This window comes from Malaya genurostris, chromosome 3 (assembly GCF_030247185.1).
Source record: "Malaya genurostris strain Urasoe2022 chromosome 3, Malgen_1.1, whole genome shotgun sequence".
NCBI classification, from domain to species: Eukaryota; Metazoa; Arthropoda; class Insecta; order Diptera; family Culicidae; genus Malaya; species Malaya genurostris.
Window position 1 is genome coordinate 24,409,314 of NC_080572.1, and position 25,244 is coordinate 24,434,557.

Genomic DNA, 25,244 nt, shown 5'->3' on the forward strand with positions numbered 1-25,244 from the left:
AAATAGATACTGAAAATAAAATGACAAACTTTCCAAATGTTTTCGGTAATAGGTAATATTTGGACATTTTGAACAGATTTTAAACACTGTTATTATTCTAAACGTTTTTTGAACAATTTGACATAAAAGAAATCTAACATATTTTCGATGGTAGCCAAAATTGAAGTCGTATTCAATAAACATTATCGCCTGAATGATAAGCTATGTTTAAAGCACTTTTTTTTTTTGAAACCACAATTACAGATAAGCTATGCTACACAACCCAATTCACACTTTCTCAACAAGAGACAACCAGTTGACGCCTTTCCGTTATCCAAATGCTATTATAGACACCAGAGGTGGTATTTTGTATCTCAATTCGCCTAATTTTTTTTCGAATCGACCTTGTTTCGTATTATGGTTCTCGATTCGAGCTCGATGATTATCGAGAAGTTTTGGCATTATGAAACTGAAACAATCGATCTTGTAAACGACTGAACTCAATGAGAAATGATCGAATGTTATATAGCTATCGACTTCAAATGATCTAATACGCTTTCTCATCTTATCCAAGACAGTCAATAAAACAAAACCGCTTACGTTCAGGACGGAAGAAACCAAATATAGTATTGTGTATTGAACAATAGAAAGACCTCGAAATGAGTGAACCAATCGAACAAAAGCTACCGCCGAAAACAATTATTGTTGACTTCGACCTTCGATACGAGAACTTGAAAGTTTGCTTAAGGAGCATATGCATCTTGACATTAAACGTGTGCATTTACTTCAATGCAATAAGACAAATAATGTTGTTTTCATCCAGTTTTATAAAGTTGGATGCAATTCAATTCGCAAAAGACAGTAACAATGTGTACTATGTGGAGCACGAAATCATTAAGTACAACATTCCAATATATATGGAAGATAGTGCTATAGAAGTGCGTGTGCATGATTGTTTCAATACAGAGAGATTCTATCTATAGAAAAAGAAAAGTGCAAGAACTTTTTCCCCGGTATTTTGAATGGCGTACGTTTGTTACGCATGCGCTTGAAGAGGTCTATACCTTCTTATCTGACTTTCGGTCAGGATACAAGAATCCCGTACAAATCACTTGTTACCAATGACAATCAGATGGCCACATGTCAATATTGCCAAAAAGCTGTTCACTACGGTAAGCCATGTGATAAACTGGACAAGGAGACAACTACACCGAAGGACAACGGTGCTTCCTTCACACCAACCACAATCAACCCCAGTACACCTGTGACAGCCACCAACAACAAAGTGAAAAACAAACCGAATCTGTCAAACCAAGGGTCTGTGAGTTATACGTAAACTACTGTACAGAAAATCAGCAAGCGTAAGCGTGGATGATGAATACTACGTGTAATTTGTTCATAAAACGCTTGCAGGTGACCGGTTCCGGTCAGTACTGAACAAAGTAATAATGATTCTGATAAGTCGATTTTTTCAGAAAATATTGGTAAAAAGGTAATGGTATGGGAAGCAACGCGTGAATATGGAATGCTTTCAATTCCAAAAATACCCATATTATAAGGGTTTTCAAGGAATGTCAATAAACCGGAACTCGCGATATTGGAATTTCAAACCACCTCAGACATCGTTTCCCGACATCTACTCATCAAACCAGTTCCAAAAATACCCATATTATAAGGGTTTTCAAGGAATATCAATAAACCAGAAGTCGGAATTCTTGGAATTCAGAACCACCTTAAACATCGTTTTCCGACATCTACTCATCAAACCCATTCCGAAAATATCCATATTGTAGTAATTTCCATGGAATATAAATGAGCGAGAAATGATTTTCATTGTATGCAAAAACCTCTTTTTCTACGAAGTAAGTTCGTAAAAAATGATTACGTTATTTGGGATTTTCTTCGTAAAAAGAGTTACGTAAAAAGAGGTAACGAAAAAAAGTAAACGGAGGTTTGGGTGTAATACACTCCACCGATGATTCATCCGATTATTTCATACACTTCTCCGAACTCCCACTAAATTACTACCGAAACCAAATAATCTTCAAAATTACACGTTTAGACACAATCATACAAGAAACCCATTTTCAGAATTTTCAACGAACGATTATATTCCAAAATGAATTCAATGAAGATTAAATAACGCACTTTTTAAAGCGCTTCCACAACAGCTAACAAGAAAATCTTATACATACCATCTAGGAATCCTATAAAGAGAATTTTAATCAGAAAGGACACTTTGTCTTCACTGATAAGATAGTGGAAGACGAAAACAGACAGGAAATCAAATCAAATAATCAAATAATTACAAAAGAACACGAGCGAGCGCATCGAGGAATAACAGAAGTAGAAGCACAAATTAAACGGTCATATTTTTTCCCAAACATGTGCGCAAAAATCTTCCAAATCCAAATCTAACGAACAAATAGAACGCTCACATTCTACTATAATCGAAATCTTTCATGTAAACAAACATAAATTCAGAACAATGGGTACCAAATCAATTGTAAAATTGTCAATTACGTTATATAATAATTCTTCAACGAAATACACCCAATGAAATCCTTTTTAATCAAAACAATATAGTAAACCCAGAAAAAATTATAAGAAATGCACAGGAACTTTTTTCAAAAGCAAAAAGAAATATGGCAAAATCGTAAGAGTACATTACTAATCAAAATAGAATAAGAGAAGGCCCGCCACCAATCAATGAGGGTCAAGAGGTTTACGTTAATGGCTTGTAAGACCAGCGCCGTATGCATTGAACCCCCAATCCAGGCTTCTTTATATTACTTGAACCGAACAAATGCAATCGAATATATCCGAACAATAATTCAAAAAGTTCTATTTTCCCGCGATTGCAGTGTATATGTATTTGTTTATTTTTATTTAACTTTTTGAACCGTACCAGCCAAAATCTAGTACCACATTGTTGGGATCTCGAAACACGAAACTATATTTCAAAACTGGGCTGAAATCAATTCCAATCGATGTGTTGACAGCCTAGCAAAGTCGACTTCGGCTATACCAGTCCCTGGCTTTCAGTTCCGGCAGCACCAAGAATACTGTTGAAAGCAGGGTTGCGAACGGTACTGGAAAATGACACGAAACATCAGACAGTCAAACCGTACAAATGACAGCAGTCGCCGATTGTACTTTACCGTGAAGTAGCAGATGAAAAATGTCATAGGTCTCATGACATTTTCTCTCGTGAATGTCGCCGTTTGTTCTCATCGACAGCTGTTCTACTCTTTTCAATCTGAGAATGGCTAGCCGCAATAAACAGTGCTCCTTCCAAATTCAACAACTTTCGAGAGACAGTCGCCAACAAGGCTCAACTTGGAAATTCGTTTTATGTCGATTCTCATGAGGTGTAGGGAAACATGCGAAAGAACGTCTTGCTTCCCATTGCAGACGGTTTTGCCTTTCTCTATAGAAAGGTATTAGAATTGCTGGAAAATCCGACTTTCGAACGAAGCTTCGGAGACCCATAGTGTTATATACCATTCGACTCAGTTCGACGAGATTGGAAAATGTCTTTGTGTGTGTATGTATGTTTGTGTGTATGTATGTTTGTGTGTATGTGTGTGCACTTTTCGAAGATATTTGAACGCGCTCAATTTTCTCAGAGATGGTTGAACCGATTTTAACAAATTTGAGCTCGTTTGAAAGCTACTGTTGGGCCATCGATCAAGTTCGAAGATCAAATGGCTGTGACTTTTGGTTCCGGAGATATTATTGTATAAGTGACGTAACCGACAAAAAGCGTTGTATTTTAACGCGCTCAATTTTCTCAGAGATGGTTGAACCGATTTTAACAAATTTGAGCCCGTTTGAAAGCTACTGTTGGGCCATTGATCAAGTTCGAAGATCAAATGGCTGTGACTTTTGGTTCCGGAGATATGATTGTATAAGTGACGTAACCGACAAAACACGTTGATTTTTACCGCTCTTATATATAAGGGTGCCAATATTTTGGGATCACTTCTAATTTCGTAAAGCGCTAGCGTGATTTTTCAAGATATATGAAAATTCCACTAATTGGACTAAGAAGAGTTTTTTTAGATTAGCAGGACTCTTCTCATACAAATAGGCAACGCAAATGTCAAGCACTAGTTTGGAAAAATGATGCTGACTGTGTGACATAAACACTGAAGCATGCTTTTGTGAACTACTCGAATCAATCTGAATCAATTGGTGTCAAAATTAGTATCTGAAATTATATAATAAAAGTATGAAATATATTTTCATGAGACTGTTATGAAAAAAGAGAAAGGCATTATCACACCACTAGGTGGATTAAGAAGGGTTTTTTTCTGTATCCTTACGAGTTTTGTTTCTCTGCATTCCCGTTAAAATGAAGCGATTCAGTAAGAAAAGCAAAATAAATGCTTTGACTTCTAGAACTTGGATGGTAGGTTCGTTTTGGCAGTTCGGGTGATTTTGTTTTATTTCCAGTTGGTTGATTTACTCCAATGCACATTTTCGATCAAACAATTAAATCCCGTTCAGCATAAACCAGAATTGTAGAAGTAACAGGAGCGCAATCTATTGTCTCTGTTGTAAGATTTCTTGCCTTTGCGTCATACTAGAAAGGCAAAAGCTGCGCTCCTGATACTTCGTGACATTCTCGAAACCCGTGACCGAAAATGAACATAGCAGCTACTTATCCAGTATGTACATACACTACCACAAAGTGAATGCTGTGGCTTTGACTACTGTGAGAGAGTGCGACAAAATTAACTGCTCTCAATATTGCTGTCGTGTGTCGTGGCTCTCTTGATTGCGCCAAGCTCTCGTGTCATTGCGTGTTGGCTACTGTTGAGCGTAGCAGTTGCTCGTATCATTGGCAGTGACTGTCTTATGCTTGGCGACAGTTTAAAGAAATGTCAAATTTTCACACCTTTGGTTGAAAGTGTTACCCTATATAGCATGAATTTCATATACAAAAGTAACACGAGCCCAGGATTTCACTTGTTTAATTTGTTTAATCGAAATAGTGCATAATATGTAGATCAAACAGCTTGTATTAAAACAAAGTCATTGTCTCTATAAATAATGTTCAGAATGGAATATTAAAAAATCAACTATTAGGAATCAACTATTAGGAATTGAATCTCACTCACTTTTCTCAAACCGACTTAAACTATACCGGCTCCCGGATTCCGGTAGCACTTCTTGGTTTTTAAAGAATCAAAGAAAATTATTTGAAGAATACCACACATTTATACATGAGTATATGAGAGATGTTAGTAAGGCATCATTAATAGAAACTATTGTTGACGAACTTTTGTCACTGAATTATTACAGAGTATAAAAGATCATTAGAATGCATTACACGCAAAAAATAAAACAAACAAAAATTATGGTACAGTTTTATTTCAATTGCAAATACAGTCTGTATGTGCCTAAAGTTATAGACAAATACAAAAACCATTTGCGCAATGCAAAAACAGACCTACTTGAAGCATTTTGCAAAATAAAGTCATCTAACAGTTTATATAAATCAAGTTTGTCGGTTATGTCGCGACAAACATGTAAAATTTCAACGTTATTGAGTTGATCGAGCAGCATTGTTGATCTGAAACGTTTTGAGTTTGCGAAGATCCGAAAAACATTAACCAAGTAGACGAAAAAACACACAAACTCTGGAACAAGCCCTCTTATTCATTTATACTTTTGTAAGAAATCTACAACTTTTCTTAGATTATTTGCCTGTTCATTTTGGCCCTTTCAGATATTTCGAAAACATATCTCTATCAGTTTTTGCAATGACTGGGTGGAAACATATATTAGAGAAGCGAAATGATTGAGAAACTCACAGGAAAAATGATTTTTTGGAAAAGGATACGCTCAGAGATAGGACTCGAACCTACGTTCTTATGCATTCTGTGCATACGCGCTACCATAGTGACAAAAACTGAACTTAGTTATGGCAACTTTACGACAAACCAACTAAAATGAATAAATCGATATCTCTATCACTGAGTAACCTTTCCTTGTCACAATCATGCTTATAAAACTTCACAATTCCACAACACTCAAAAAAGAAATCACGTTACTTCTACTTGAAAACATACATGAATCTCATCCACCCAACTTTTCACATACATTCTATGGGGTAGATAGATGAATTGTATCGGATTGTTCATATATCATGCATCTTATTCAATAGGTAAATAATATATCACTTGTCCGTTGGATACAACGTGATTTTCATATGTTTTAACTGAACTTCACGTAATAGTTACATGACTTGAACATCTTTAATGAGCATAGGAAAACCACATAATAATTACATGAAATGGTACATGATTGTATAGTATATAAAACTCAGTTAAAACTAACATTGAAAAGGCATTTATTTGCAGAATGCATTTCTAACGGATCGCTTGTTATTTTACATCTATTTACATATTAATGGTTACATTATCAGCCTTAACGAATAGCAACTCAATGAAATTAAATTTATACTTAACTCTAAATATAAACTTATTATCTACATTATAAACTATTGTTGGTCGTCGATTAAAATAATCAATACCAATAATGCCAACCAGTAATAATGAACCTGATGTTTCAAACGCGACATAGTGTTCATTTCGACCAATGACTACCCATAATTGCAAAATCAAGTGAAATATTTCATCGAACGATAAAATCTCTATGATTTCATAGAGTACAGCTTGATCCGATAAAAAATTTATGACAAACTGTCCTATTTTGTAGTTAATTCCTTTGTAAACAATAGAGTCGGCGGTACCGACAGAAGTTTTTCTATTTATGATTTCTGAAAATATAAATCAATTAATCAAAAATTCTTACTGATAACTTGAATTATTTATATACATTTTGTTTTCTCCCGGAAATTATAAGATCGAAAATATTTTCGTATGCTGTTGGTTCTAAATACTTCCGGAGATCAAGAGCTCGAACAGGCCAATATCGCATTCTACTAAAACTAAACGCAAAATTGTATATTGAGTACTACACTAGTTTTGAAACTGTAGAAGCAAAGTCCGGGCATTACATTCCTTTCGTGGAATTTGGCCATTCTGTTTCAACAGACTTCGCAGCCGATTCTTAGTGTACAGAATCATTGCATGGCTAGTACTATGGATCCTACTGACACTAAGAATCCTTCCAGGTCAGGGCTGTTTTGAAACTTTACTTACCTTTGAAAACTTCCAACAAAGAATGCATTATGTTTAAGTCTGCCACTAACATGTCAGCCATTTTGAGGTTTGAAATTTTCATAGAGCAAATTCACTTAAACTTCGATTCATTCGAAAATCACATAGCTTGTACTGGGTTTCCAGATGTTATTCATAGACATCACGTAGAATATCAAATATAAATGAAGCACTGCATTTACGTGAGTAATCCTATAAAACTAATGTGATTTATTTTTTTGAAGAAAACAAATGCTGTGCATATAAACGGCCATACAAAAGACGCTCACATTTTACGCAGTAAAACGGGAATTTACAAGTACCAACCATATCCGCATTATTCGGCGGGTCTGAAAGACTCACGGAGTGGCATAGGATGAAATTTGTGATCAATTGGTTTCTTCATCAGTAAATATTAACTCATACTTGATGTTTAAAATATTCGATTTTCAAATACATTAAAACAAGTACATGGAATAAAAATCTTCATTCTTTCTTATATTTTAACTCTATGAAAATAAGTTAATAGTTGATTAAAAATTATTAGATTTGATTCAAATATTATCAATAAACTAAAATACCACTCGGTAATCGCCATTCCCAATAAGGCACAATGGGATTTATTCCGTTAAAAGAGCAATGTTCTGTTCATGTTATGAAAAATACTTTATTTAGATCTTTTTATGATGTAAGTTAATTCAAACTATTCCCTCTTACTATAATTTTCAACTAAGTAGAGTATGGGGATACGAATATATACTAGCAAAGCACATTGAAGTTAAACGATGGCACAAGACACGGTCGAGTGATAACGCGCCCGAACAGTCTTGAATCGTAACGCAATGAAAACGATATTCAGCAAAAAAGCTACAAGGTAAAGCTTTTAAGAAGCTTTTAGCTGAACTGGTTTGCTCGAAGAATCTTTACACATGACTTAAGTTTTTCAACAACATTCCTGACCATTTATAGCATTGATTATGAATTTATGAAACGAATACAATTAATGAAATCATTTTATAACACTACCAACCAATAACAAGTCAAATGTTTTTTTGTGTACTATTAACAATTAATAATATAACGTATGTGTGAATGTCATGTATACCGATAAATAATGCAGCTAATGAAATTGTTTTCAGTGCGGAATTTTAACATGCAAAACATATCCTGCCAAAATACCGCAATTCGGGTCAACATACTACAATTTCGATTACATCACTGTTCAGAGCCACGGTATATTATGCAACGAAAGTGCATTCATCCTCGCAGCAAGCTCGAGCCAGGAAAGTCTCCACAAACCCGGATCTGAATGGCATCAATAGCAACAACAACAACAACAGCTGTGAATGCTGTTTGATATAGGACTAGTACACTCTATGCAAAATAGTAAATCTGCTCAATAGTCAAATCCTGCTCGCCAGAGTTGGAGCTACGACATTGTATATCCGCTAATAACCGCAACTAAGATGTAGCTCATTATGCAATCCAATCCGAATCTACTGCGACAACAGCGAGTTTGGTATTTCGTTTTTTTTAGTCTCGTCTCATGCTATGTAATACGATTCGATACGGAAAGGCGCACTGAAGTTCAATATTGACCTTCGAGGCAAGCGCTAGTTTTTTTAGGGTGAAATAAAAGTCGTCGATTACTTCTTTAACGTTTTTCCAGTGCATAACAGTACATGTTGGGGCGGGTATAGCGTGATGGGATAGTCAAAGCTTTTCACGCAGCCCGTCTGGATTCGATTCACAACCCCGCACATAGAGTCAGAAAGTTTTTCTGGCCTGAAGAGACCTCTATAATTAGGACAAAAAAATATTATGACATAACCGAGCAGTCCAACATAAACCGCTTAGTTGATGTAAAGATAGCTATTAGCAATACACTTGTTTTGCACCGAGTCGCAATGTTATTACTGATGTGTTGAACGAAATCGTTGTCTTTTGCTTATACTGACCGATTCAGGTTTGGTCGTTCAAAGGTTTTGTTTGTATGTGCTTAGAGTGCCTAACCGTATTTACATTTCTTTACGTTTAGTTCTAGACTCATCAGTGCATAACAGTTTATGTTAAACTGTTACGCCACCTAGTATTCCAACATAAACCGCTTAGCGTCGTCAGTTAATTTTGATGACAAACGAACTAGGTATTAGTAATCGAATTTTTCTTTTCTTAAACGGTAGACCTAGGTGTGTTTTTGATTTTTTATACTCGGTATCAGCGGTAGCAAAATCGGATACATGACATATACTCGGTCAACACCACAAAGCTGTTCAGGTCAACTCGTTTTCCTTGTTACTACGATTCTGAGAATCGCAAACCACCCTGGAAAGTTCAATCAAAGAAATATGCATTCAGTTCATTATTCAAAAAGTTTGACGAAAACCAGGATGCCTTAATATTCAAATAACTACCAACTGTTCTCTATTGACCAATTTCATGCGAAATCGAACGTCCATATTTTTCTATTATTTTTTTTCAAGCTTCTCATATGCATTCTTTATGATCAAAAAAGACAATTTGCTTCATACTCCAGCAAAAATCATCCATTTCTTTTAATAAACTTTCACCCATATCTATTCCAAGCCTGGAAAAAAGTTGGAACAGTAACTTCGAGCTGTCATAGCACAGCTGTTTTTCAACGAATCACAATAATTTTTACACCCTCGATTTTTGTGAAGTTCATAGATTGATTCAACAATTTTGTATCAGACAATTGGTAAAGGAAAACCAATGAAAATTAAATTTTTCCCGTTAAAGGTTTTTTTCACGCGCCCAATATGCCCTATCTGTTTTCTAATTTTCTTTGCTTTGACATAAACATCGCATAGCAAATATTAAACACTTCAACATCACCGAGTCATAACTTTGTTGTTAATCAACCGAGTTTATAAATTTGTTCACCATTGGAACCACCACCAGAAATAAAATGCACTAAAAAACAAAAAATTGTCTGCTCAAAGTTATAATGAAAACTGTATATAGATAACCTCGCAAAAGGTGAGACTTTTCACAATGATCGTGAATATCTCGAAATTCAAAGCGATGATCTATATATTTTTACACATGATTCAATTGCTAGTGATACCAGCTACAATTTTTGTTCAACTACCATTCTTGCACTATCAAAAGAAAACCATAAAAAATCGATGATTTCATAAATATGTATAAAATTTCATTTTTTTCACAACTCAAAAATTAAAGCGATGACATGTTTAAATAAGCGAATGGCATTGAAGGAATATTGGTAGGTAGCTGTCTACCTGTTACACTAGTATAACTGCCATTAGAAGAAGATGACTTGGCCGATCTACCTATTAATAAATTGTTTTCGTTAGAAGATGAACTGGAAGGCGTTCCTGTGTTTTGATTGTTTAGAGTGTGTTAGTGTTAGTTGTCTGCCTGTTATCAAAGCGTAACTGTCATTAGAAGAAGATGATGACGAGGTCGATCTACCTGTCAATAAATTGTTTTCGTTAGAAGACGAATTGGAAGGCGTACCTGTTTTTTGTTTTAAATTTGAAGAAATAAGTGCCTTAGAAGTATTAGGCGTGACATTTGTAACGATTTTTGATTTTCAGGTATGTTCTGTAAATTTAAGGTCGTTGATTTGACTTGTTGTCTAAGCGAACGAGCGTTTAAAATTTTTCCCTGACAGGACATATATCATATGAATAAAATTTTTGAAGTTTCTCGGACAAATATCGGATAAGACGTTCGTAATCTTCCAATCCATCAACCAAGACTTGACATTATCCTCTTCGTCCGATTAGAAATGAGACTTCCGGGAGAAAAGTGAAAAGCTCAGTACGGAATGCTTTGAAGTCGGAAATCATCACCCTGTAATTCCTTAACCGGAAGTCGAATCGAGATAGAATATAATAGCGACTTAAGATTTTTCATTTGAATCAGAGAATCGGTTTAGCCATCTCGAAGAAAATCGAGTGACATTATTTGTCAAATACACACCGCACTCACACACACACACACATATATATATATATATATATATATATATATATATATATATATATATATATATATATATATATATATATATATATATATATATATATATATATATATATATATATATATATATATATATATATATATATATATATATATACCCGCACATTTTGTGATCTCGACGAACTAAGTCGAATGGTATATGACACTCCGTTCAAAAATCGGTTTTAACAGTGATTGCATATTTTTTCTATATGGCACCAATAAAATGTAGATTGAAAATTGAAATTGAATTGATTCAACACATCGAAAAAAAAGTGCACAATCGTTTAAGGCTGGCGACATTCCATCACGTCTTGCTGACAACCTAGAGATTTTCGTTGCACTTGGATCGGTGACACCGTCGTCACCACCGCTACAGTTTGTCACTGACAGACACAGATCGAAAGCAAATTCGAAGAAAGCCAGGCCCTTCGCTTAGAGTTTATATATTTTGTGGTTATTTGCAGACTCGCTTTCCTCTTCTTTTCGCAATATGTTTTCCCTATCTCGATACTTTTTCCATTTGTTTCATCAAAGCGCGTGAGCTTTCTGAAGAAAAAACAATAATTCAAGATGAAGTAACGAAACAAACAAGCCCCCATGCCTTTCTGATGGCAGCTGACTCTTATTTCGGTGTAGTCTTTTTTTTTTGCTAAGGTGTTCGTTACGACTTTTCATTCACTATCCGATCCATTCTTTCACTTTCGCTTTTACCCCTACTGTCGCTGTTTCTGCGCAGGCGAACGAGAGAGTAGATTGCGCTGGAAGGTGAGCCAGTTCCAAAACATGATTTCACTTTTGTCGTTAGTAGGTGTAGTGTCAGGAATTCTGGTTTCTTTGTCAGATATAAATTATGCAATAGAGCTTCAACACTCGCGAAAAACTGCAACAGCAAGTATTTAATAAGCATAACGTTTCGCTTGAGTGATTTAAAAAATCTATTGTGAATGAATTCAAAATGTTTCTTATTCTATTTTAGGACGAGTGAAGATTTTCAGAATCATACAATTCTGCTTTCCAATTCTGTTTGTGCCATTCTCGATCTCATAAAATTCTAGAGTTCTTTATTATTCTAAAGTTGTTATACAACTTTTAAACATGATTGTAATATTATTTTAAATCTGTGTTAGGAAATAAAATGCAGTTTGGCATGAAATAATATAGAAATCATACAATGCCTATGCATACGCATTACAAGCGACAAGTTGGTGTCCAAAATCCAACTCCGCCAATATTTAATATGATTTCTCGGTACTAATACACATTGTACACTAGCTATCCCACGAATACAACTCACAATAATAAATCCCACGGCATTTGAGCCACGAGCAGACCATGGACGCGGATTGGGAATCTAAACAAAGCACGAACACAGCATAATGCTGGGGTTTTCCAAAACCCCAACCAAACACAAATCAAACAACCTTGAGTACACCGAAACACCGCCGTTTGCATATGAAAGTTAGTGACCAAAACAGCGGGTTATGTTTCTGGTCGACTCAACCATGTTTAATCGGGCAGTCTGCCGTTACTTTATGCGGTGCTAGGCTGGGTGGCGCGTGATACCTCTCACTGGTGTCCACGATACCCATACAATGTGAGTTTTTCATTACGTCGTAAGATACACACAAACCATGGTGTGAGGTTTTGGCAAAGCAAATTTCTCTTTTCTCTTTCTTCCAATGTCGTACTTACCTGTATTAGCTTCCGAGAGGCAGACGAGGAATCTGATGGAAAGTGATCTAATAGATATAATATGAATCGGAAAAGTTTCATTTCTTGCTCAACCAAAGAGATTTGTTAAAGTTTTTTATATCTGATATTTTTGTAGCAGAGAGTGTGGAGAGAGAACTAAAATGATGTAATTTGATCAACAAATGACTACCTCTGGATACTGTGTGCATGATCGTCAACTACTTACACACATTTCATGATTACTGGGCTTGTCGCTATTGTATAGTTGAAATCTTTGTTTGACTGCAGAATAAAAAAATCTTAACTTTCCTAGCCTATTTATTTTAGAAAGAATCCTCGAGATCATTTGACTTCAAACAATTGACTACCATAGTAAAATCTAATTCCTTAAACAATACAATGGTGCACTGCATCAATGCAATAGCGTACTTTCTGTTTACAATTAGAATCTGAACTATTTCGCGAATTATTACTTTTGATGAGATTTGAACAGTTTTGTAGTATTAAAATAACGCTACCCAGGGGTATTTAGTTATTTAGTATATGACGTTGACGACAGTAGACTAATTTGGTGATCGGGACAGCACAAAAAACCTGTTTAAATCCACCAAGTGGTGTAATGATGCCTTCCTCGTATCATTCGTTATCTCTTAAATGTTCATATACTGTGGGGTTTTTCAAAATACTTTCGGTAACTTTTGTAATAAAAACTAGAAAGATTTTGTTTAGAAACACATTCTATAAACTTAAATTGTTTTGACCGAAACTTAGAGAATAATAAATTTTTAATACACATTCAAAATATTCAATACACAAACACATATGTCCTAAGTTTGTTAAAATCCATTTTAAAAAAATCATGTTTCTTGCATCGTCGTTCTAAAAAACGGCTCAAAATTCTAAGGCCAGGTCCTGCAATTATTTTTCCCGTTTTTTTAATTTCCCGTTTTTTTTTTTCTAAAAAATACAATTAGAAATTATATAGAATCAGACCCCAAGGCACGCGCGACTGAGATAATGGTAGAAAAAAGGGGATCACAATTTGTCTCGAATAAAAACTTTGATCGGCTTTTACTCTGAACCACGTTTTTTCAACTGGGTGTCAATCATATGTATGTGTATGTATGTATGTATGTGTAAAACCACCATCAGTTCAAGGCATTACCAGTGTATGCGGGTAGACTTACAGTAGATCCGAATTTAATTATCAGACAGCTATCATATAACTGCTGTTAAGAAAGCCAAAATGGGTTTTGAAGACCCGGCGCCTTCCAGCAAGAACATCCGGCCATATAATAAAGAATTTCGTTATACCAACTTAAACCCGCCTGATGATTTGTTTGTTACAGGGTCCGGCACTCGAAGTGTAACCAATTAAAAAGGCCATAAATTCAGTTTGGAAAATTACTTTTACTTAATTCAAAGTACAAAATGTGTAAAAATAATACAAAATTCAGAATCAATTCACTTTTGCTCGATATGACCACCTTTTGCCTTGACTTGATGACTTGAGAGAGCGAAGGAGTTGCTTCGTTTGGCCGAATGTGACTTGCAGGTATTTTGGCCCACTCGCGGACAATAACTTTTTTCAGCGCCTCGAGACTGGTGTATCTTTTAGTTCGGACTTTGCTCTCCAAAATGGCCCAAAGAGAATAATCCATTGGATTCGCATCTGGTGAATTCGAGAGCCATTGTGTGGACGTGATGAAGTTCGGAACGTTGTTTTTCAGCCATTCTTGGTTCACTCGAGCTTTGTGAGACGGTGCCGAGTGCTGCTGAAACGTCCATGGTCTGCCACCGAAATGTTTGTCTGCCCACGGCTTCAAAGCAACCTCCAGATAATATGTCGCATTTACCTTGACGCCAGGCTCGATGAAAACGATTGGAGAGCGCTCATCTGCGGTTACAGCGGCCCAAACCATTATCTGTTGCGGGTGCTGCCTCCTGGTGGCCAATCGATGACTCAAATTCTCGTATGAACGGTCGGTCAAGTAAACCCTATCGTTTTGAGAGTTTACGAATTGCTCAATTGGAAAAATTTTCTCGTCAGAAAATACAATGTTCGGAAATTGACCGCTTTCGGCAAAACGAAGCAACTCCTTCGCTCTCTCAAGTCATCAAGTCAAGGCAAAAGGTGGTCATATCGAGCAAAAGTGAATTGATTCTGAATTTTGTATTATTTTTACACATTTTGTACTTTGAATTAAGTAAAAGTAATTTTCCAAACTGAATTTATGGCCTTTTTAATTGGTTACACTTCGAGTGCCGGACCCTGTAGAAGGGTGCGTCTTGCTCATTTCAGACCTTCAGCGAGAAACACAAAGCTTCCTCCACGTGACTCAGGTTGGCAATCCACTCCATCATCTAGTCATTCGCCTGTAAGATACCCTGATGCACTCCCTGCCCCTCCCTGATGTCGATATAATTGAGCATAAAACAATATAATATAATATAATATAATATAATATAATATAATATAATATAATATAATATAATATAATATAATATAATATAATATAATATAATATAATACAATATGATACAATTTAAAATAACATAATACAATATACTATAATACGATAACATGATATAATATAATCAAATATATTACAACATAATATGACATAACATAAAATAATGTAAGACGATAATATATGAAGTAATATGCTATGATACAATATAGCAGTCAATGTCGCAATATAAGTTAAGCTCTTCTTTCGTCGCAGTACTGCAGGAAATATAATATTATTCTTTATAAAAAATATTATTCTTTTAATAATAATAATAATAATAATAATAATAATAATAATAATAATAATAATAATATATAAAATAACTAACGGACCTCTGCACACTTCGTAGTGCAATAATATTAGATTAGAGCTTGAGCTTGAGCGACCACCCCTGGTTGCTACTCCGTTACTGATCGGGATTAGCTGAAATTGTACAGGGAGTTTCTAGATGATCCGATCCGGGACTGGTGAATCATCCTTCAATGTACATCTTCTGGTAATCCCAGAATTCATTGATCATTACCGGCGACGGCCAGGCCCGAACGTAGATCGTCTAAGGAATGGGAAGGGATGTTAGTCCAACACTTGTTGTTACTAGAGGCCGTATATACTACTGCGCACTCCACAAGTGTCACGGGAGAAGGATATTTGTTAGTAAAATTCAGTATTGGTTTCGCGCGCGACTCAGTATGTTCCGGTTTCAAGATGCTCGGATGCAACACTAAACTCACTGACTTCCCGAGTGAACGTTTCAACAATATCCTATATTGAAGTCCCGGGAAGTCTTGATTTACAGCTCTTTTTCGAGGAAACTGAAGAAAAATTTGCAATACTATCGCGTAAAGAATAAAAACTTCCCTATTTTTTATAAATGAAATTACATGATACAAAATAAACGAGTGAATAGGATTTAGACAAAATAGTTCATTCATTGCATTGACATATTCTAAACAGTTGTTATAAAATCATTTTAAATCACCAAATAAAGGTCAACAGATTTCACACGCGTCTTGATTCTTTATTATTTCCGCTTTATTATTTTAATTATGTATTGAAATTATTAATTGGTTATATTGGTTGATCTGGGCAGCCGGCTACCGAGAAAAATATTAATTTATTGTTTGAAATATTAATATCAAGTGTTTTTTACTATGTATTCAATATTCCGATATATGTTATCTCTGTTATTAACTTTGTAATATCAACGGATTTGCGCAATAGATGATTTTTATCATTCAATTTATAATCCTGAAAGACAATCAAAAGCATGGAAGAAGAAAACATTCCAAATAAAACTTTTCTCCGAAGCTAGACGGAAATTGATAGGTTGAAAGAAGAGATAACTTAGTGAAATAGAGTAATCAGAAGTGAAACATTGGAAATATCTGATAACTGAAAGGAAAAAGAAACTCCTGCAATTGTCGCCTCTTACGACATGGAAGCAGGAACCCAGTGGATCTATTCTTGGTTCATTTTTTTTCCGCCGGATTCCACACGGCATCTAGGCTGGTACTGTCCGGAGAGAGCTAATAGGTACTATCAATCTCCTAGTGGACCCCAGCTAGTGCAATAATATTAGATTAGATGTAGAAAAACAAAACTACTTATAAATGTTAATGATTATTGAAGAAATATATCATTATAATGCTCTAAGATAAAGGCCCCAACCTTTTTGTATCACGGACAACAGGACAAAATATATAAAACCGATGGATTGCCAAAACGCAAGCAGGCAGCGTACAATGTACTATCTGAAAAAACTCTAAATTCACGCTACGGACTTATAACGATTGCCCACGCTACAAACTCCTAACGATTATTGACGGTAACAGAAAAGTTAAACGGATGAAAAAATGATGTTCAAATTGAAATGGCATATTAGTGGGCATTGTTTCTGTAATTTGTGTGTTTGTTCCTATACTTTCTGTGCTTGTTTCAGAATTTGTTCCTGTACGTTCTATACCTGCTCCAGTATCTTCTTGACCCTAAGAGTCCCAACTGATCCAAGCAAATTACAATCAAAATCAATTTGATAGTTTATGAGCAAGAGAGTGAATCGTTCGAATAGGTAAAACATGTCGATGAGTTCCCAAATCTCGGTTCCATCGATGTAATTTAATAACAGGAGGCAAACGGGATGGTTCGAGTACATTGGACGAAACTGTTCATAGCTACTCAAATGCAAATAATTAGAGATTTCGAAGTACTCTGGGTTGATATAATTCGAATCGCGTTTGGGCCAATTGAAGACGTTTGGACTCAAATAAATAACCGAACTTGCAATTTGAAGCAAATGTCGAAATTTGGAGATCTGTTTCGAGAAAAACTTACACAAAATCTCGTCTAAAAAATCTTTTAAATGTATAGCATGGGAAATGCTTTTGAAAAATTTAAGTCGGAAAAATTTCCTTCTAATTCGAATGGAGCCGAACAGTTTTGGTGTTTGAGTTAACTGTGTTAATTTGAAGTTGCAGCACACCTCAATCCTGTTGTCTCAGTGCATTGTGACAGCAATAATTATATCTATCGTGAAGATAGGATTCACATTTCTGGAGTTTTAGGAAAACTACATATCATTAAAAAAAAACGTTAATCACTTTCTTTTCTTATAGTCGTTTCATAATTTGACTTCACGGCATAGAACCCAGATTTATACATCGGAAAATGAAAACCTGTATGCTGTTAATTTGACGCCCTTACTCAATTGAACATGTGATTTCAAATAAAGAAACACGTGAGTCAAGTAGGATCAGTGAAAATTTTGCACAAATCAGCCCGTTTGGCGCCAAACGATTTTATTAATAATCTAGTATTCATATGTTGCTCTACAATCATCGGAGATCTAGTATGCATTGAGTGGAAAATTTCCAATTCCAAACGAACCAATTTTCTAGTTTTTCTCTACTTTCCCGAAGGATTTTCCTTATGTACCACACCCTAAAACCTCCGCCAAAACGTCCCCTTTCGAACAAAAAAAAATCATTTGTAGATCGGTCCACACATACCCGAGAACGTTAGCTACACACACTTTTTCCGCTCTTGTATATATATGTAAATGTATATATATATATATATATATATATATATATATATATATATATATATATATATATATATATATATATATATATATATATATATATATATATATATATATATATATATATATATATATATATATATATATATATATATATATATATATATAAAGGGTGATTTTTTAAGAGCTTGAGAACTTTTTTAAACAATAAAACGCATAAAATTTGCAAAATCTCATCGGTTCTTTATTTTAAACGTTAGATTGGTACATGACATTTACTTTTTGAAGATAATTTCATTTAAATGTTGACCGCGGCTGCGTCTTAGGTGGTCCATTCGGAAAGTCCAATTTTGGGCAACTTTTTCGAGCATTTCGGCCGGAATAGCCCGAATTTCTTCGGAAATGTTGTCTTCCAAAGCTGGAATAGCTACTGGCTTATTTCTGTAGACTTTAGACTTGACGTAGCCCCACAAAAAATAGTCTAAAGGCGTCAAATCGCATGATCTTGGTGGCCAACTTACCGGTCCATTTCTTGAGATGAATTGTTCTCCGAAGTTTTCCCTCAAAATGGCCATAGAATCGCGAGCTGTGTGGCATGTAGCGCCATCTTGTTGAAACCACATGTCAACCAAGTTCAGTTCTTCCATTTTTGGCAACAAAAAGTTTGTTAGCATCGAACGATAGCGATCGCCATTAACTGTAACGTTGCGTCCAACAGCATCTTTGAAAAAATACGGTCCAATGATTCCACCAGCGTACAAACCACACCAAACAGTGCATTTTTCGGGATGCATGGGCAGTTCTTGAACGGCTTCTGGTTGCTCTTCACTCCAAATGCGGCAATTTTGCTTATTTACGTAGCCATTCAACCAGAAATGAGCCTCATCGCTGAACAAAATTTGTCGATAAAAAAGCGGATTTTCCGAATGGACCACCTAAGACGCAGCCGCGGTCAACATTTAAATGAAATTATCTTCAAAAAGTAAATGTCATGTACCAATCTAACGTTTAAAATAAAGAACCGATGAGATTTTGCAAATTTTATGCGTTTTATTGTTTAAAAAAGTTCTCAAGCTCTTAAAAAATCACCCTTTATATATAAATATATATATATATATATATATATATATATATATATATATATATATATATATATATATATATATATATATATATATATATATATATATATATATATATATATATATATATATATATATATATATATATATATATATATATATATTATAGATGTAAGACAATTCAATACAATATATAATAAATTATGTAATAAACAACAGAATTATATGTTGTAAATACTATGATAAACATTGCACCACTTTAGGATGGGCTTTAACTTATAAGCCATTTCGCACCCTCTCATTCTGCTACTAACGCAAAAGGCGATAGTACCCAGTCGACGCCGTTCTATTCACCAAATGTCATCATAGACACATGGGAATGTGTGAGATAGGACCTTGTGAGGACTTAGTTATTTCACCATATGACGGCCTGTTTCAACTGGGTGTCACTCGTATTCCAAAACTATTGCACGTATCAACATGAACCAATAAGCATTTTACTCGTTAGATGTCTCTCTATGGTCGTAACAACAACCAAAAATAGTCATTGTTATTTAAAAAAAGTTGAATTTAAAAATTAAAAGTGCAAATAAGGCTCTAAAATCGAAAAATGATTGCCATTTTGTTTTTTCTTGATGAAAATTTTTCATTCTTGTTCCGATGATAGCCTATTCGATACAGAATATTATTAGCCAATTCTGTGAGAAACTTACTACTATAAAAGTCATCTACAAGAAATGCCCATGTGAATCCCTTATGTTTCAAACATACCCAGTACTATTAAGTAAACACTTCAGCTTCGATTAAGCCATCAACTGCATTCAATCCATAGTTAGTAACTTCTCTAAACTAATCACATCCAAAATCCAAACAGAAATAAATACGATAAACAAAATAACTTGGCACAATACAAGTCCATCTTTCGAAGGATCACTTCTAGTAAAAATGAGTTGAAAAGACGAATCTACTTTTTAAAATTTTTTAATTTCAATAGGGATCTACATTCATATTCTTTTTAAGTTCAATGGAGCGCGAACTTACAATTTATCTACTAATTATCGTCATCTAACACGAAACGCTAACAAAAAACTCTATTGCTGATTGTTGAATTTAAAGTCAAACAGAGGAAACGTGTATACCAAAATCCAACTCCGCCGATTTACGAACCACGTATAGCGATCGTACAAACACAATCATCAACCTATGATGGCCGCATCCTACCAGTACAAACAGCTCACCAAATCAACTCCATCCAGTCCAGGTGCTGCCATGATGAGATAGTTTCCCATCGTGACTCGACTCACCGCCCCATACAACAACAGCTCCAAGCTCAGTAGTCATTCGGAGGTGGTCGCGATCGGTTGGGTGAACTCAAAAACGTTCCATTTCGAATTTCCCGATAGTAGTTCCGGGAGCTTTTGCGCGTGTGCAAAAGATCGTGTGTGGTACCGCACAAAATCGGTAGAGCGTACAACGCGGTTGGGTCGCAACATTCGAATCAATCCAACTCAGTGGGAACTGTGCGTGAGAGGAAGAAATAACAATGGTGGTAATTATGGAATTGATTGTGTACTGCAATTGTCACGTTTGACGAGCTGAAGATTGCAATGATAGTGGAACATGTAAGAGAGGATTTTTAAATTGAAAAGATTGTTTTTAAATCATTGAATATTAGAGAGTGTATAGCATTGAAAGCTACAGAATAAAAATGCTCAATAACAACAGATCTAACGCACAAAGACATGAATCAAATTTAATTTGATGCCACGTTCAAATTTGCACTTCTTTAGTACATCGTCCAAAGAAGAAATAAAATCCAGTGTCGTGCTTCAAACATTAAATAGACTCGATTGGTGTTGATCATTATACGTGTAGATTCGTGTTTTGGTTTTAAGTATATTTCAGACCTTCTTGTCACGCCAACAACATCACTGTTTAAAAAAAATAATTCGGGAAAATATCAACCTGTGCACTCTTCGATGTGGTGAAGAGTGGTCGAAAACAATAATAAAATAACGCATCCGATCATCGTAGCCGCCCATCCATTTCCGTTACGGTCTAATTTCAAGTTCAGTTTCTCTATCTGCTGGCAGAGCAAACTTTCGGAACGATCTCAGCAGCCAGCGCATTTCAAATAATTAGTGAATAATTGAAAAATATATACCTACAATCCCCATTTCTTAGTAAAACTAAATGAAAAGGTTTAAGTGTATCGTAAAGCCACAAAATATTTTATAATCAGTCTAAGGTTCTCAAAATCACATGTAATCGGGGAGCCGAGTCGCTGTCACTCAGAGAAACGTAGAAATTATCGTTCAATTCGAAATACCATGGTAACCATTCCACACATTTCACTTGTTCGTATCGATGAATGAACGAAATCATTCGATACTGAATAAGAGTAGAACCCTTATCAAAAAACTTTACCATAAAAAAGTACACCAGGAAGCATTCGTCAATCTTCATTTGTTAATGATTTCACAAATCAGCTGATGATAGGTCGCGCAGACACCCGTGGGTAATAACTGGATGGGAAGTTAATAGCGGTTCACTGTCAACCGTCTACCACTCACTTTCAAATGGCTTCTCACCGGCGAAAAATCCTCTCTCTGGTGAAGCGGGTGCGGAAGACTTTCACTTTGGTGGTTACTGCGTGGAAGCCATTGCCACTGTCGGCGCACCGGTAGAAGCAATGTTATCAGTTTTTGATTTCCTGTTTTGGCTGTTGTGGACCGCAGTATTCACTGCCGATCACAATGACAATACGTTTTCAAAATCAATCGGCTGGCTTGTTTTGTTTTATATTGATACTAAAATACGTACTGTAAGATACTGAAACACGGACTTTTCCAGTATCAGTGAAGCGATTTTGACAAAAAATTACAAAAAAATTGCGTCTTGTGAGATATTCTTTTTTTTTCGAGCTCTCAACAATTTCAAATGTTATGCCGATATACAGTTTTGTAAATTACCTTGTTCAACAGTAATCAATCAATTTACCCAAATTAGTGAATTAAGCTTAAACTGTATTCAAAGTAATCATTTAGCTTCAAATGAATATTAGCAATGAATTTCTTGTCTTCAGTCGACACCCTGTATGTAACAGTGAGCCCAGGATTGACGGTTCAGTGCACAGAGAATTGGTGTACCAAGTTGTGTGCTCAAGCCTCGGGTTGGACGGATCCTAAGTGTCAATATGATAGTTGCTCTAGCCATACAAAGGTTCTGTACGCTAAGAATCAGCGGCGAAATGAAATAGAACGGTCACATTCCACAAAAGGGATGTAATACAAATACGCGTAAATGTTAATAAATTATGCATATATTACTATTCATGTCCTCGTCCGTTGGTTCGATTTCGCTGTTGTTTGCGGAAACATCGCCGTGGAGTTTTTCTGTCGCTGGATTCGTTATTAGATGGAGCAGGCGTACCTTGTTGCACATTGGTTGCAGCTAATAGATTCGTTTAATGAGTGCTACATTGTTGTAAAGCTACGTCTCAGAAGTACTGAGGTTTGCCTCAATCCGGTCTAGAAGAAGTACCGTTGTACTTGAATGTAAACGACTCATTTCTAATGAACAGGTTTTTCGACAATATCAGCATGTGGTCGTAGGTTATAAGCGATTTACATGGAATCTTGTCTCCTGTCCGGATGTCACCTAAGAAGGTATAGTTTTCTTTGAGACACTTACTTCACAATGGAAAAGTCTTATCTGTACAATGACATAGTTTTCCGAATACATTCATCTTTAACAGCAAAGTACAGGACATGCTCACTCATTTAGAAAGATTAATACTCCACATAAACTGGTGAATGTTGTACTCGACGTTTTCATATTCCGCGTAGAAAGCAATATTGTTGTCTTTAGCAAATCCAATTGTTTTGTACTTCTTGTAGTATTGAATGTAGATAACACTGTTCGTTTCAATCAGATAAGAGGCGGGTAGGGTCTGAAAAATTGGAACGAAACTCTGAATGTTATGGACCTTTATGTATGATTATCCTATTCTGCTAAAAAGTAAGACCTCAGCGCACAGGCCAAAGATTTCTATTTCGATTAACTTGAACACTTAACAAAAGTGCGGCGAATAATCAGAAACGGTTAAAGTCGCTTATAAAATGAAACAAAGACCTTGACAAAACATTCTTGAAATGTTATATTATAACAAAATGCAAAGGGAAAAATATGATTTTTTGAAAAAGTTAGAGTCTACGAGCCCCGTAGAACAATAAATTGTTTGTTCCGATTTTATTGACAATGAGCTTTGAACGAGTTTTTCTCGAAAGCAGTCCGTGTCCATTGTCAACAGACGTTAACAGACACAAAATGGCGGATCGTTATGTTAAAAATCGTAGTTTTAACTGTAAACAACCACCAAAAATTGAAAAAAAATGTAACAAAAATGTTGAGGTCTAGAAAAATATCTACTGCAACTATTCTGCTTTGATTTGTTCACTTCTGAATAGTCTCCGCTGAGATACAGTGAACACCGCAAATCATGATTTCTAAGAAGCGTCCGCAAAAATACTTCTTCACCGCCTTATTTATCAGCTACTCCCTCACATCTTAAGGTAAATGAACTTGTTTTAGATCGAGGTGCATTTACTCCTGAAGCAAAGTTCAAATTTCTAATAACGAAAGTCGAAAACAAGCCCATTGGATATTAACGATGACATTTTTTCGTATTTTCGAAGGTCCTGTTCGCCATTCTCACTTTTTGTTTATTAGGTTTACTTATTTCGGTTGTGTCCCAGGTTGGCAGTTCAATGCATTGAACGCTGGTCTTACAAGCCAATTGTCGTATGTTCGAGCCCCGGCCAGGAAGGATTCTTAGTGTCGGTAGGATCCATAGTACTAGCCATGTAATGATTCTGTACGCTAAGAATCGGCTGCGAAGTCTGTTGAAACAGAAAGGCCAATTCCACAAAAGTATTGTAATGCCAAGACTTTGCTCCTTCTTAATTCGGTTCTTCCTTTCTAATATATGAAGGCTATGCAATTACTGTGAAACTAGACTTTTGGGCCGAGGCCCGAAGTTTCAAGTGTCAGAAACCATTCGAACCAGTTCATCGAGTACACATAATATATGTGTGTCTGTGTATGTGAGGAAAATAAGCACCACCTTTCTCCGACCGAATTCACAAACTTAGGCTTATATGAAAGGAACTTTTTTCCATAGGATTTTTTTAAATGTTGTATGGATCTGATTTCCAACATTTTTACTCAACCTTCTCGGGGCTGATTTTCATAAGCTAAGACTAATATGGAAGATACCATTGTCCCATTGATTTTGTTTCAATTTCTTATGGATCTGGCTACCGGGTCCGGAATTACAGATAAATGAGTATGAAAAACTGCAAATTCAACAAGTCGCTTTTATAGAAGGAGATGTAATGATGAGTAAATTTCTAAAACATAGTAAATAATTCTAATTTACAGATCCTGTAAATTGAAGACCACATAAACTCATGTCGGATGTACCGGTCCCTGAAATCCGGTTCCGAAAGTACATGAATTAGTGGTCAAAAACTAAAATGGAAGGTTTCATGGTGTTTTACAGAATGCCTGAATTTTTTCCGTATCTGACTTCAAGTTCCGGAATTGAAGGATGATGAGTGTTCGAATGTCATCGAGTGTTCGAATGTCATCGAGTGTTCGATGAGGGTTTGAAATTCCATGCCGAAGCTAAGAGCGATGATTCAAAACAGCGAAAACATTCTTCTAAATTGGGCTCAAAACTATTCCAGTT

At 35.5% G+C, this 25,244-nt stretch overlaps 1 protein-coding gene across 2 annotated transcripts in view; it reads left to right on the top strand.

Annotated features, from left to right (window-relative positions):
- Nucleotides 1–20,815: 20,815 nt before the first annotated feature.
- Nucleotides 20,816–25,244, top strand: part of LOC131439451 (tyrosine kinase receptor Cad96Ca) — a 37,335-nt gene continuing 32,906 nt past the window's right edge. The window contains exon 1 of one of the 2 annotated variants that reach the window (XM_058610453.1): nucleotides 20,816–21,114. The gene's annotated coding sequence lies outside the window, so the exon portion shown is untranslated. The remainder of the gene's footprint in view (nucleotides 21,115–25,244) is intronic. The other variant, XM_058610454.1, reaches the window with a different exon arrangement.